This window comes from Mesoplodon densirostris, chromosome 6, assembly GCF_025265405.1.
Source record: "Mesoplodon densirostris isolate mMesDen1 chromosome 6, mMesDen1 primary haplotype, whole genome shotgun sequence".
NCBI lineage: Eukaryota > Metazoa > Chordata > Mammalia > Artiodactyla > Ziphiidae > Mesoplodon > Mesoplodon densirostris.
The window spans coordinates 1206806-1220690 of NC_082666.1; the positions used below are offsets into that span (position 1 = coordinate 1206806).

The following is a 13885-nucleotide window of genomic DNA, read 5'->3' on the forward strand; positions in this document are numbered from 1 at the left end:
CGTGGAGTCCTAACCACTGGACCACCAGGGAATTCCCTACAGTTTACTTCTTGTGTCTGTTCTTCACTCCAGTCTTCCGTTACAGTTAGTAATTCTTGTAGCAAACTTTCCCGGTTGAGATTGCCATGTGGCTTCTGTCTCCTGATGGGACCCCAACTGACACAGGTCCGGTGCAAAAGGGACATGGGCATTTTTATTTTTATCTATTTTTTTGGCCACACTGCACGGCTTGCGGGATCCTAATTCCCCAACCAGGGCTTGAACCCGGGCCCTTGGCAGTGAAAGCGCAGAGTCCTAACCACTGGACTACCAGGGAATTCCTGACATGGACATTTTTATAAAACTTATGGAGACCCACTACACCCCACACTTTGGACCACATGGCCCACCCGCGGGCACCCAATGTCCTCAACCAAATGATCGTTATACTCGGATTGATGGCCAGGATGGTCCCATAAGAGAGTCCAGGTGGCTGGACCAGGATTAAGTTTGCATCCCCTCGATCCCCTTGTGGACCCTCCAGGCTGGCCAAAGGGTCCCCTTAGGAGAAGGGAGAAGCATCTGCACAGGAGGGTTGGGGTAGAATCCTGATTATCTCCAAAGGATCTGCATAACCCCACCCCCACCCTTTCATGCTGGTCATTGCCAAGGTAACCAAACAGAGGTGCTCCTCTCTGGGGACAGCCACATTCAGTGACCAAGCTGCCTGGCTAAGGTGTGTGGGCCAGGAGGAGGGGATGGTGGTAGAGTCAGGAATCTCCTAAGCGAATTTTGGAGAGGCCATTCCAATGCTCTGTGACACCAGCGGCTGTGGGCACTGGGAAGCGGGGAAGGGCCTCGGGCACCTGGACTGCCAGCCCACTGGGGGGCGGCTTTTGTGATGAAGAAGCACCATATCAGGCTGCAAATGAAGCCAAACACACGACACTGCTCAGAGCCATGTCTCGCCTTCTCTGGTCTTTGTGTCCTCACATGACCTTCAGAGACCCTATTTCCAAATAGGCCACATTCTGAAGTTCTGGGTGTAGCTTTGCGCAGTGGCAGTATCGTAGCCAGTGAGGTTTATCCGAGGCGCGATTATTGCTAATTGGAGTTCCGGGTGACCATGAACCCGGGGGGAGTGGGGAGCGGGCCACTATCCAACCCAATACACAGACCAAACAGATATATCATTGGAAACGGCCCAAGAGTCAGTGAAAATATAACACGTTTTATCAAGGGACCCCAAAATAGAAATGGCTTAATCAGGAGAGAAGTGTATTTCTCTTTCATGTAGCACTCTGAGTGTAAGCGTCCGAGGGCTGATATGGAGACTGCACTTTCTCAGGGACTTCCTCAACACCTGGTTTCTGTCTGGCAGTCCAGAATGGCTGCTCCAGCTCCAAACATCACCTCCACACTCCAGCAAGGAGGAAGAGCAAAAGGGACGTGAAGAGCATGACTTTCCCTTTAAAGACAAGACCTAGAAAAGCATACCTCTTCTGCTCACATCCCATTGGCCAGAGATTAGTCATATGACCTTTCTTGCTGCAAAGCCTGCAGGGAAATGTAGTCTTTTTTTTTTCCTCCTGGGCAGCCGTATGTTCAACTAAACTCCAGGTTTTTCTGGTGGGCACAAGTATGTCACGGGGAAAATGGAGAAATGGAGACTTGAGCCCTGGGCACATTGCCCTTCCAGACATAGCTCATCCCACTGCGCAGGCCCCGCTGACCTAGGACTGAGGTCAGGGGTCACGCAGTTCCCTTCAGACAGGTGTTTTGGGAGGTGTGGATGCCTTCAGGCTCAGGCCAGCCCTGGGGAATGTGATGTCTGCCTTAAGACCCAAAGGATGGGGGCAGGGGGAGGGAAGGGGAGGATGGAGTCCAGGCAGAGGGACAGAACCTGCAGAGGCCCAGAGGCAGTGGACTGTGGGCAGACATGGAGCCTGCACTTTGCACGGTGGAGGTTGGCACACTCAGGTGACGCAGCAGCAGGGCTGTGAGTCCCTCGTGCCTCTCTCTGCACTTACGCTTCGCTCTTCCGACTAGTCAGGTGTCTGAGGGTCCTGGGGTTCTCAATCCGACGTGTGTTGCCCCGTTCTCTCACTCGCGCTGCGTCTCCACCACGTGCTTGTCAGTCTGATCTTGAACTCATGTTTGCTTGACCTTAGCCCATGGGAATCCCGTAGCTCTAAACCCAGGGTGCTGGGAGGGATGGTGCCTGCGCGGGTGGGGGCCCCGCAGAGCTGGAGGTGCAGGGCTCAGGGCACAGCTGCGGGCATCTGCCCTCGGGGCCGGGGTCTCCCTGCCTGCTCACCACTCACCTGCTCCACAGAGGTCAGAGGTCTTGGGAGACCTCCGCTTCTCAGATCCCAGAATCCAAGGTTTTTTTTTTTTGCAGTGGGAGTGTCCCTTGGGTGTCTAGTGCACTGCCTGCAGTGAGCTGAATAGTTGCCCCCAGAAGAGATGTGTTCACATCCTCACCCCTGGACCCTGTGAATGGGGCCTTATTTCGAAAAAGGATCTTTGCAGATGTCATTAAGTTAAGATCTCGAGAAGAGGAGACCACCCTGGATTACCTTGGGGGTGGGGGGCAAATCCAATGACCAGTGTCCTTATCAGAGACTCACAGAGGAGAGACAGACACAGGGGAGAAGACGGGGCAGAGGCAGGAGCCGTGCTGCCCAGGCTGAGGAACAGCTGGCCAGCAGGAGCTGGGAGACGGAAGGGCCCTCCCCTGGAGCCTCCAAAGGAAGTGCGGCCCCCCACACCGGGATTTTGGACTTCTGGGCTCCAGAACGGGGAGACTAAATTTCTGTCATTTTAAGTCACCCTTCGTGGTAATTTGTTATGGGCGGTGCTTTCAAGAACCAGAAAATTCCGTGTCTGGAATGTGGCTTGCAGTAGGGGCCCTGGACAGATGGGGCTGGTGGGCCTGGTCCTTTGAGGCTTCCAGCTCCTGCCCCGGAGTCTGGACTGATCTTATTTTCCAGACGCTGAGGGATTCTTTTCAAAATGCCTTTTGGACTCCTTGCTCTTCTTCTTCCCAGAATATTCTCCCTGTGGATTCTTTTTTTTTTTGGATTCTTTTCCACGCATCCAGTTGCAAAAGCATCCCGTATCAGTGATCCACTGCGGTATAACAAAGCACCTCAAACCCAGTGGCTCAGAACAGCGAGCAGTGCTGCGTGTCAGGAATCCCGGAGCACCTCAGCCATGCGATTCTGGCCCAGGATCTCTATGACATTGATGTCAAAACGTCAGCCGGGTCTCTCAGTCCTTTGAAGGCTTAGGTGGGACTGGAGGACCACATGCTGGCAGGTTGGTGCTGGCTGGAGGTCAGTTCCCGGCCATACTGACCTCTCAACGGGGCTGCTTGAGCATCCTCACAATATGGTGGCCAGCGATCTGAGCTCCAGGCCAGAGCCGTGGTCCCTGGAAGTTGCACACCAGCACTCCCCGCTATGCCGGGAGTGAGGGTCCACACAGGGAGGCTACAAGGGGATTAAACCACAGCAGGAGACCCTGAGGTTAGACCCAGCGCAGAACTTTCTTAGTGTGACACCAGACAATGCAGCATATTTCCCAGAGTGTTCTCACAGGAGCCCTGAGATGGAGGACTGTTCCTCCACGCTCTACAGATGGCCAACCTGGGTCGAGAAGATGCACAGCCCCTCAAAGCCACGCGCTGCGGTGATGGGGCCAGGATTGGAACCCATCCGCTGATTCTGGCTCAGCCTTCCCCTCCCCCCTGACACCCCTGCTGTCGCCCTCCCTCCTGTGTCCTCTCTCCCCTCTCTGTCGCTCCCTCCCTCTATCCCCCCTCCCCCCACCTCCTCCATCCCCACCCTGACACCCTTGCTGTTTCTGGAGGGAGGCAGAGGTCACTGTCCTGCAAGGTCTTGGTCCAGGCTGAGGTCCAGCCGGCCTTGGGGAGGCAGAGGACACCATGGACTGGGCCTCAGGCTCCGTGGCCGGAGCCTGCACCCTCCTGACAAGCGTTCCCAGGGCCACGTGTTCTGTCAGCCAGCCCTGGGCCGGGCCCTGCTGTGTGCGTGTGTATGAGTGTGTGTGTGTGTGTTTATGTTTGTGTGTGTGTGTTTGTGTGTGTGTGTGTGTGTGTGTGTGTGTGTGTGCAGGCTCGCAGGTGCCTGCCCGCCCAGCCCTGGGCTGGGATGAGGAATCCAGCAGTGATCAGGGCCGGACAGAGACAGACTCGGCCCCGGCTGCGGGGGCCTCAGGGTCAGTGGAGAGCCTGACCCTGCTGGGCGAATGGAATGGGGGTCCCACGGGGAAGCCCAGCATTAAGGGGGCCTGAGTGACCGGCAGATCAGGAGGGCCTCTGTGAGAGGGTCTTTTGGGCTGGGACCCACCCAAAGGGGCCTGCTGTGGAGGGGAGGGGGCGTGCGTGGAACTCCCGGCAAGGGAGCGGCATTGGAAAAGGCTCTGAGGCAGGAAGGAGCAGACGCATTCCGGGGGCTGAAAGGAGACTGTGAGGGGTGCTGAGGGTGGGCTCACCGGGAAAGACAGTCTGCTGCCCAGAACAGAGCGAGGGAAGCAGGTAGGAGGCTGGATCCCCCGGGACTGCGGCCCCGCCTTCTCACGGTTCGCTAGCGCTGCCCAGGGACAGGGGACGGTGGAGCCTCTTCCTCAGCCACCCCCTGGGGTGGGGGTGGGGTCCATGCAGTGTTACTGTGGAAAGCAGCAGGTTAAAAGCCTTTGACCCAGAAATGTCACCTGCTGGAACCCGTCCTAAGTTAATCATTAAGGAAAGGGACACAGATTTCGCGGGTCACTCAACCAGCCTTGTTAAGAGAAAGTTCAGAACACCCTAAACGCCCCCCGTCGAGCGGTGACTGGTTACATAAATGAAGGTCTGTTCAGGCAACACAGTATCATGCAAACTTTATAACAGAGCTACAGCCCTGGGTCCTCAAACGCTGGACGCTTCTCAAGAGATGCACGTTCTCCAGGGCCCGGGGGCCTGCCCCACACCCGCAGGGAGGCCACAGCCTGCTTCAATGGCTTCAAAAGTCCACGATTTGGGAGAGAAACCAGTCTTTCTGATGCCAAAAGGAAGCTTATTTTTATGATGACGTTTAGACAAGTTCTTTTACGTGTCATCCAAATAAAAAACAACATTTAAAAACTTCACTTGTAATTTGTGGATCCCCAAGAATATAGCTGAGGACTGTAATTCTGTTGAGAAAAGCAGAGCAAAGAAAAGTAGGGGGAGTGTTACCCCATTTGTGGGAACTACACACAGGTATGCAGGTGCATATTGATGGGTGCGTATAAAAAAAATCCTAAAATCTGGAAAGCCACACACTTAGATGCTACAGTGATAACAGTGGTTAGATGTTGAGGGTATGGGTGACTTTTGTTTATTCTTGCCCACCTGTATCTTTTTTACTGAGGTGAAATTCATGTAACATAAAATTAACCATTTTAAGTTGCAGAATTCAGTGGCATTTAGCACACTCACGATGTTGTGCGATCAGCACCTCTATCTAATCCCAGAATATTTTCGTCCCCCCAGAAGGAAATCCCCTGACCTCATACGCAGTCACTCCCCATGCACCCTCCCTCCAGCCCCTGGCACCCACCAATCTGAGTTCTGCCTCTAAAGATTTTTCTATTCTGGATATTTCATATAAGTGGAATCGTACTATATATGCCTTTCTGTGTCTGGCTTCTTTCACTTAAAATTACCTTTCGATGTTCATCTGTGTGGTAGCACGTGTCCGAGCTTCATCCCTGCTCATGGCTGAGCAGTATCCCATTGTATGGATGGACCACGTACAATGGACTATTATTCCATTCATGAACAGACATGTACATTCATCAGCAGGTGCACATTTACATGTATCTTTTACAATGATCGTCTAAGACCTCCCGGGAGAAGGTATGAGTCAGCCGCAGGGGCCGTGTTCCCGCTTTCTCTCCCAATTCCTTCCCCTCTCCTGTCCTGCTCCCCTCTCTCCTCCACCCCCCATCTGCTTTTGGGCTTCAACCCACCTGACAGTCCGGATCTGCAAGAGGTAAAGTTAGGACTGTTGCCAACACAGATCATGAAAACGGCTCGTGTTCCACTCCGGGCTCTCTCAGATCTACGAGACTTGAAGACACCCAGCAGTGCCACTCCAGTCGCAGAAGGACACATGTCATGGCCCTAAGAAAGGGGAGCTGTGCACGTGGGTAGGTGCGTGTGCAAACATGCAGGGACTGTTCACGCACGTCGAGGGTCTGGAGAAGGCGTCAGCCAGCCCCGCCGTGGGACGCCAGCTCCATCCGGTCTCCAAAGGGCAAAGAGGGCTGGGGTGGACTCCCGGTGCGGGCATCTTGGCCTGGCTATGTGCAGTGTTCCTCTAAGAGAAACACGGAGGGGAAGCTTGCCCAACTTCTGTTCTGTGGGACAGGGCCCGGTGGGCACAGGAAGGGAAGGGGTTACCTGGAGGCAGCTCTGCGGGACGACCACAGCAGATCAGAACCCACAGGCCATGCCCTGGGGGGCGAGGCCTCTCCCTCGAGGCTGCCCTGCGGGGCTCGGTCTTCTGAAGGCAGGTTCTCCCCAGAGGGGTGCTGCATGTGGGCGGCCCCCCCGCGGGACCCCTGTGACCTTCAAGACGGGCCCCTGTGCTGTCGTGGTCTCACTGGGCCAGGGGCTGAGCGCCGGCCAGGCCTCTCTACACTCTGTCTCGCCGGCCAGGCCATTTTCCCCGGGCGGGCCTGAGCTCCTGCCCAGGCATTAAGAGGGAGGTGTGAAAACAGATCCACCTTCCGTGCTGCCTGGGCTGCCGCAGGGCAGGGACCGAGTTCTCGTGGACACTCGGGGTCAGACAGAGCCCAGGATCTGGCCCCGCACCGGCTGGGCTTGGCTGCGTCTGGCAGCACAGCGCGGTGGGAGGACTCCGCGTGTGCCCTGGGGAGGCCCTGGCCAGGGTGGACCCCGCACATATCCCTCCCGTCTGGGGCGGCGGTGCCCCACGGACCCCGCGCGGCCCGTTCACCGGGGCGCCCAAGGCACCTGGAGCCAGCCAGCCAGCACTCCACAGCGGCCACTGCCTTCGGTGGGGATTCTATTCAGACGGCAGGGGCATCAGCCCCAACAGAGCAGGCGGGGCCTCCCCGGATGCTGGCCTTAGAGGGATTTGGGGGGCTGAGGCAGGTGTGGGGGTGCCCAGGGACAGGCAGAGGTGAGCGGGTCTGCCCGGGAGCCCCTGCCCCCTCACGGCGCCCGTCCACGTAGGGGTCGTGGCTGCCGCATTGCTCGGTCCACCTGGAAGCAGAGCTGGTGACCAGGCCTGGGGTCTCCCACGGGTCGGACCCCCAAGGGTAACTAGGAAAAGCCACCTGCTGGCCTGCAGGACGTCCGGGGCCGAGCACATCTGCTCATGCCTGCTGTGACCCCCCGGACCCCGACACGGAGCCCGAGCAGGGCCATTGTCCGCCAGGCCCATAGCTCAGGACCCTGGGCCCACGGGCTTTTAGGGGCCCACAGAAGTGCTTTCACCTTTTTTCAGATCAGTAAGGAACCAGAAGGAAAAAAATGAACTCCTAGGGTTCCTTGTATACCAACACAGGCATAAAATAAATCTTCAGTGTTTTCACAGAGGAAGGAGCCCACGGAGGCCAAGTGTTGAGGACCCACCCCAGCCCCAGCGGGGAGGACCAGGGGTGCTGGACCGTAGATGGAGGCCTGTCAGTGCAGAGCTAGGGAGGAAAGCAGGGAGGTGAAGGTGAGAAGGGTTAGGGAGAGAGAGGGAGGGAGAGGGAGGGAGAGATGGGGAGGACAGTCACGGAGCCAGAGCTGGGAGCCCACAGCCTTGGTGGCGGGTGGCAAGCTCTGCTGCCCCCAGCCTCCAGGGGCGCATGGCCCGGCACTGCTGCTCTGCGCCGGGCTCCGACCCTGTGCCGGGTGCACAGATGGGCGGGGTTCGGAGGAAGGGAACGGATCCCAAACGGAGCTCCAGCGGGTGGGAGGAGAGAAGTCCCCCCAAACCCTGCACAACCCCTGACACCATCTCGGCCATAGGGTGGGCGCCAGCAAGAGCCCAAGAGTGCCGGCCGTCCAGGGCCAACCACTGTGTGCATCGCCAGGGCAGCCAGCCCGGGGCCAGGTTGACTCTCAGGGGGTTGTGCCCCGCTGGGGAGCGCTGGGGAGCGCAGGGGACTGGGAAGGGGGAGCGGGGCTGGGGGGCGGTGGGCCCGGGAATCCGGAGCTCCTCCTTCCGCTCCTCCACCCTGCGGCCACGGCTGCTTCCACTAGAAGGCAGTGCTGCTCAGCCGTCGGCAGAGGCCTGGCCAGCTTGGCAGTTGCAGCTGAGAATGAGAATTGGGGCTGGGGTACAGGATGGGGCCCTACTCTGGGGAAGGGGTCACTGGATAAAATACAGGACACCTGGTGAGATTTCCATTTCAGATAAACAACGAATGACATTTTTAGTATGGGACATACTTGTCCTAAAAAAGTATTCCTTGTTTATCTGCCATTCAGATCTTACCCAGTGCCCTGTATTTTTTTTTAATTTATTTATTTATTATTTATTTTTGGCTGCATTGGGTCTTTGTTGCTGTGTGCGGGCTTTCTCTAGTTGCGGCGAGCAGGGGTCACTCTTCATTGCTGCGCGCGGGCCTCTCATTGCAGTGGCTTCTCCTGTTGCAGAGCATGGGTTCTAGGCACGTGGCCTTCAGTAGTTGTGGCGCACGGGCCTAGTTGCTCTGCGGCATGTGGGATCTTCCCAGACCAGGGATCAAACCTGTGTCCCCTGCACTGGCAGGTGGATTCCTGAACACTGAGTCACCAGGGAAGCCCAGTGCCCTGTATTTTTTTTTTTTTTTTTTTTTTTAGTGCCCTGTATTTTTAAAAAATATTTTATTACTGATATTTATTTTGTTAAAGTAATTTTACTTTATTTATTTTTTGGCTTCATTGGGTCTTCGTTCCTCACACGAGCTTTCTCTCTAGCTGTGGCGAGCGGGGGCTACTCTTTGTTGCGGTGTGCAGGCTTCTCGTTGCTGTGGCTTCTCTTGTTGCTGAGCACAGGCTCTAGGCACGGGGGCTTCAATAGTTATGGTGGGACTTGCCTGGTGGCGCAGTGGTTAAGAATCCGCCTGCCAATACAGGGGACACGGGTTTGAGCCCTGGTCCGGGAAGATCCCACATGCTGTGGAGCAACTAAGCCCGTGCGCCACAACTACCGAGCCTGCGCTCTAGAGCCTGTGAGCCGCAACTACTGAGCCCGTATGCTGCAACTACTGAAGCCCACGTGCCTAGAGCCTGTGCTCCGCTACAAGAAAAGCCACCGCAATGAGAAACCCGCGCACCACAGCAAAGAGTAGCCCCTACTCACCGCAACCAGAGAAAACCCGTGCGCAGCAATGAAGACCCAAAGCAGCCAAAAATAAATAAATAAATTTATTAAAAAAAAAAAAAAAGTTATGGTGTGCGGGCTTAGTTGCTCTGTGGCATGTGGGATCTTCCCAGACTAGGGCTCGAACCCATGTCCCCTGCATTGGCAGGCAGATTCTTAACCACTGTGCCACCAGGGAAGTCAGAGTGTCCTATATTTTATTACTTTATTTGCTAGGTCTGCTGACCATTCCTGGGACAGCACAGGCAAGCGCAGGGAAGGAGTCCCGGGGGGGCTGCAGCCCCGGCTCCAAGTTCATCAGCTCAGTGACTGATGTCCGGATGGGTCACCAGGAGGTCACACCTGCCCTGCATGGTGACTCAGGTGAATGTTGGCAGTGGTGCTGGCTGACATCCAGGCAGGGCAGGGCGGGGTGGCTTAGACTGAGCTCTGAAACCTTGCCTCTGACCTCTTACCCAGAAGTAGCAGGACCCACTGACTATCTAGGCCTCTGAATGGTGACGGGTGTGGTGAGGGTCAAAGGCCGGAGAACTGGGACTGCTCACTCTGAAAGGGACGGCTGCTGCAGTTCATGTTGTTGGAACTCTCTAGACTTGTGTGGTGCACTACCTGGGTAACTGTGCCAGGGGGTCCGGGGCCGTGTCTCTGTTTCCCTCTTCACCCAGGGGCTCTCCCTCATCTCCACCTGCCAGGCTTCTGCTCCCACCACGGTCCCTGTGCTCCCACAGGAGTTTCCTTGGTTCGATGTAGGTCATGAATTCACCTGGAGTTTCAGTGGGTTTATGGACAGAGGTAGGGGCTCTGACTCACCCTCCCATCTGCCACGTGGCCAGCACTCCACTCCACGGCTCGCTTGAGTGGGTGTGTGTGAGTGCCGCAGAGGGGCAGAAGCCAGAGCTCAGATACCCCGCTCCCTGGGACTGGGTCTCCACGGGGAAAGACGGAGAGGGCAGGACAGACAGAAACGGCAGCAGCACCTGAAGCCTGTGTGCAGGTCATTTCAGTGACCAGTGGCTTCTTGTGTCTGCTTATCCGGAGGGCCATCCCTGGCGCAGAAGCAAGCCAGCCGTTCCTGCCAGTGGCTTTTCCCCGATCTGTGGGTGGTGGGCCCAGCTCAGCAGTTCAGGGCCTCGAGTGTCCGCGGACAGCCCGGGAGCGGGCAGGCTCAGGCAGCAGGCGTGCTCCTCCCTGCACTTGTAAGGGAAGAGTCCTTCATGCACTCACTCTCGTGCTCATTCATTCATTGACCAGTGAACTGTTCGGGCCCCGGCCATGGAGCAGGGAGCTGCGTGGAGAGGTCTCAGGGGCCAGACAGTGGGACTTGAGCCAACGGGCGGTGGCGAGGTGGGGCAGGAAGCCGCCTACCTCTGCCCACGGAGCCCCAGGGCCAGCAGGACCCAGGGACACTGGCTCCTTCCCATGCACACAGCACCCCACGGCCCAGGCCTGGCCTGGCTGCGGGGGTATTGGGGGGTCCCTGGAGGCCCTGGGTGGCAGCCATGGGTCACCCAAGCAGCTCGGGGACAGAGAGGAAACATGGGAGAAGGAACCCACGGGGAGGGCCTTGCGTCCCCCGGTCCCTTATTCCCACTGGACCAGGAGGGACGATGGCCCACACAGGGGAAGGCCGCCGGCCAGCGGTGGCGGGCGGAGCACAGGCCCGGGTCTCTGCAGAGCGGAGCGCCCAGCCTCTCACCTTCCGCCTCCTCTGCTCAAGGGGCCGCCTGAGGAAGCATGGAGCGCCGCTCCCTGAACTGGAGAGTCTGAGTCTCCGGGGTGAGTTTGCAGAACTGCCACCAAAGGCCCTCCCCGACCGCGTAACGGACCAGACAGACGTCCCACCTGACCTCACCCAGGTGAGGGGCTGAGGGGAGCAGGCCGATTTGGGATTTCGATTCAGCATATGCAGGGGAGGGTGAAGGAGGCCTGGGCAGCAGCGGAGGCACAGCCCCGGCCCCTCCCGCTCCCCCGCTTCACGGTGGAGAGGACGCCCCCACCTGCCCCGGCGCAGGGGGCTTCCCTGGTATCTGTGGCCTCCTCCCCTGCGGCGGTGAGGCAAGACAGAAGGGACCAGGGCCCCTCCGAGGCCCCCTGGCCCGAGAGGCAGCCCCTTGTTGGGGGAGCATCAGCCGAGGCCGGGACTGGGTGGCGTGAGGCAGCGGGCGACCTGTCTGGCCTCCAGACCTGTCCAGCACCACGGGCTGGCCTGCGGAGCACTGGGGCAGCTGACGGAGTCTGGATGCCAGCTGGGCCAGGGGTGAGGTGGCTGAGGGCCGCTGCCCAAGGAGAGGCCTGGCACGCCACGCAGCCTGTCCGCCTTCAGCTCACGGGCCCCACGCACAGCTGAGGAAACTGAGGCCCAGAGAGGAAGGGCTGGGCCGAGGTTATCCAGGGGGCTGGACAGGGATGCCTGGGTCCGACTCTGGGCACCAAACCCCATCTCCCGCTCCGTCTTGCTGGCCGGGGACCCTGGGGGGCCCTCTCGCCCTTCTGGCTCCTGTCTGTCCAGTGTAGGGCTGAGGGAGGCCATCTCCGAGGACGCATCGGAGGCCTGGGGTATGGCCGATGTCAGAGGCAGGGAGGCCGGTGGGGCCCGTCGGGCGCCGGCTCCAGGGCCTCAGCTCGGCCTCTGCTTGGATGCTTTCTGCCTTCAGCCCCTCTTGTCCCTGCTGCCCCTCCCACCCAAGCCTGGCACTCAGACACGTGTGTCGTGGCCATGAGGGGCTGGGCAAGGGGGCCGCCACCTGGGACGGGGGGCCCAGCTCTCCAGCGATGGGAGGGGCTGCTGCGGAAAGGGCCTCACCCCGGAGCCTTCAGCTCTGGCTCCTCTTGGGGCTTTTGTCTCCCCTGCTCTGTCCAGAGGCATCTGCCCCACGCCCCCGCCGCTCTCCGCGCTCCTCCAGCCCTCTGTCTCCCAGGCCAGACACCCTCTCTGGGAGGAGAAGAAGCTGCTCTGCCCTGCCGGCCCCTCCCCCGGGTCTTGTGACCCAGGAACTCCTGACAGTACAGCCAGATGGCGATTTCCTGTTGACCCCGGAGCCTCCGTGTCCCTGGCTCCCTGTGCCCTGGCCAGCACCCCTGGAGCACCGGCCGCGCGGTCCTCTCCCCCATCCCTGGGGAGTTTGTGGCCCCAGCACCGCCCCCTGAAGAGACCTGGGAATCAGGCCCAGAGGCCTCACTTCATCTATTTTTAAGCACAAGTCCATGAAAGATTCACAGGCTCCTTTATTTACTGGTGGTGGGACGGCACTGGTGCCTTGTGGCACACCCACCAAGAGGTCCCAGATCACAGGCCCCAGCAAGCTCACCTGAGTGCCCGGGGGCAGCCCAGGCGCCTCCCTCTGCAGGGCCCCGCTCTGCTCTCCCGACCTTCCTTCCTCCCAAGGAGCTTCTCCCCAGGAGATGAGACTCCTGGAGATGCCTCCCCAGAGGGAGTGGGGCTCCCTTCTGTGCCCCCGACCAGCTATGCAACTGGCTGCTCCCCATCTATATGGTCCCTGATCTCCGGCGACTGCTGAGGCTTGTCCCCTCCCTGGCTTTCACGTCCTGGCCTTTTACCTGAGCAGGTTTGAAGGGAGAGGAATCCACCTCCGGATGCCAGAGGCAAAGTCGGGAGTGGCCTTGCTTCCTGCTGGCCTCCTAGAAACAGGCCACAAGGAAACTGAGGCTCGGGGATATTGGAGCTTAGCCATTTCTCTGGAGTTCAAAGGCTGGGCATCCCGCCCCTGCCCCTAAAGCCACATGGCAAGGAGGGGTGCTTTATCTGGGCCTTCCTTCCAGATACCCCACCCAACCCCAGATAAACACAAGGACTTCAGGGCCCCTCCCCTTGGCTGCTGCGGGCTCCTGTGGCCTCAGGAGGTGGTGCCGGTTCAGCCCGATTGTGTCACCTGGTGTCAGGTGCTGTCTGGCTGGGCAGGTCCCAGCTAATGCCCAGGAGGGCTCTCAGCTGTCCTCCAGCAGGGGATGGGACTGACTTAGCAACAAACTCCCCCAGCATCTTCCCTGGGAGCTTGTGGGGACTCGGGGCACCCAGGAGGGTCAGGCAGGACGCTGGTACATCCCTGCCTGTCAAAGTAGCATTCTCCACGTGGGAGGAGCCCGGAGAGAGCCCACGCCAGGCCCTGCTTCGTCATGAATCACTCATTTTAGAGGAAAATCTCATGTCTCGGTATCTCCACCAACCCAGAAGATTCTCTGGTGATTCACTTTCAAGAAACAAAAAGAGTTATTGTTAGCCTTCCAAATGGGGCATTACAGGAGAATATTGAATATTTGTTTCAGACCCAGCGGAGTCTGAGGCCCCTCCTCCTCTTCCTCCCTGTCAGGGGAAAAGTGGACGTTTTCTTTCAACACTTCCCCAGAGGAGGAAGGAACTGGGAAAGAAGGCAAAATTGAGCAACAGCCTGTCTGTCTGTCTGAGGACAAAACAGCGGCGTCCAGAACCACCAGCCCTGGGAGCAGGAGGACAGGGCAGCGCACCAGGCGCTAGCAGCCTTCCCGGGGCCGTGGGTGTGGGATACGGGGCCGGG

At 58.5% G+C, this 13885-nt stretch overlaps 1 pseudogene; it reads left to right on the forward strand.

Moving 5' to 3' along the window:
* The first annotated feature begins 1026 nt into the window (after positions 1 to 1026).
* LOC132492882 (U4 spliceosomal RNA) lies at positions 1027 to 1092 on the forward strand (annotated as a pseudogene).
* The last annotated feature ends 12793 nt before the right edge of the window (positions 1093 to 13885 follow it).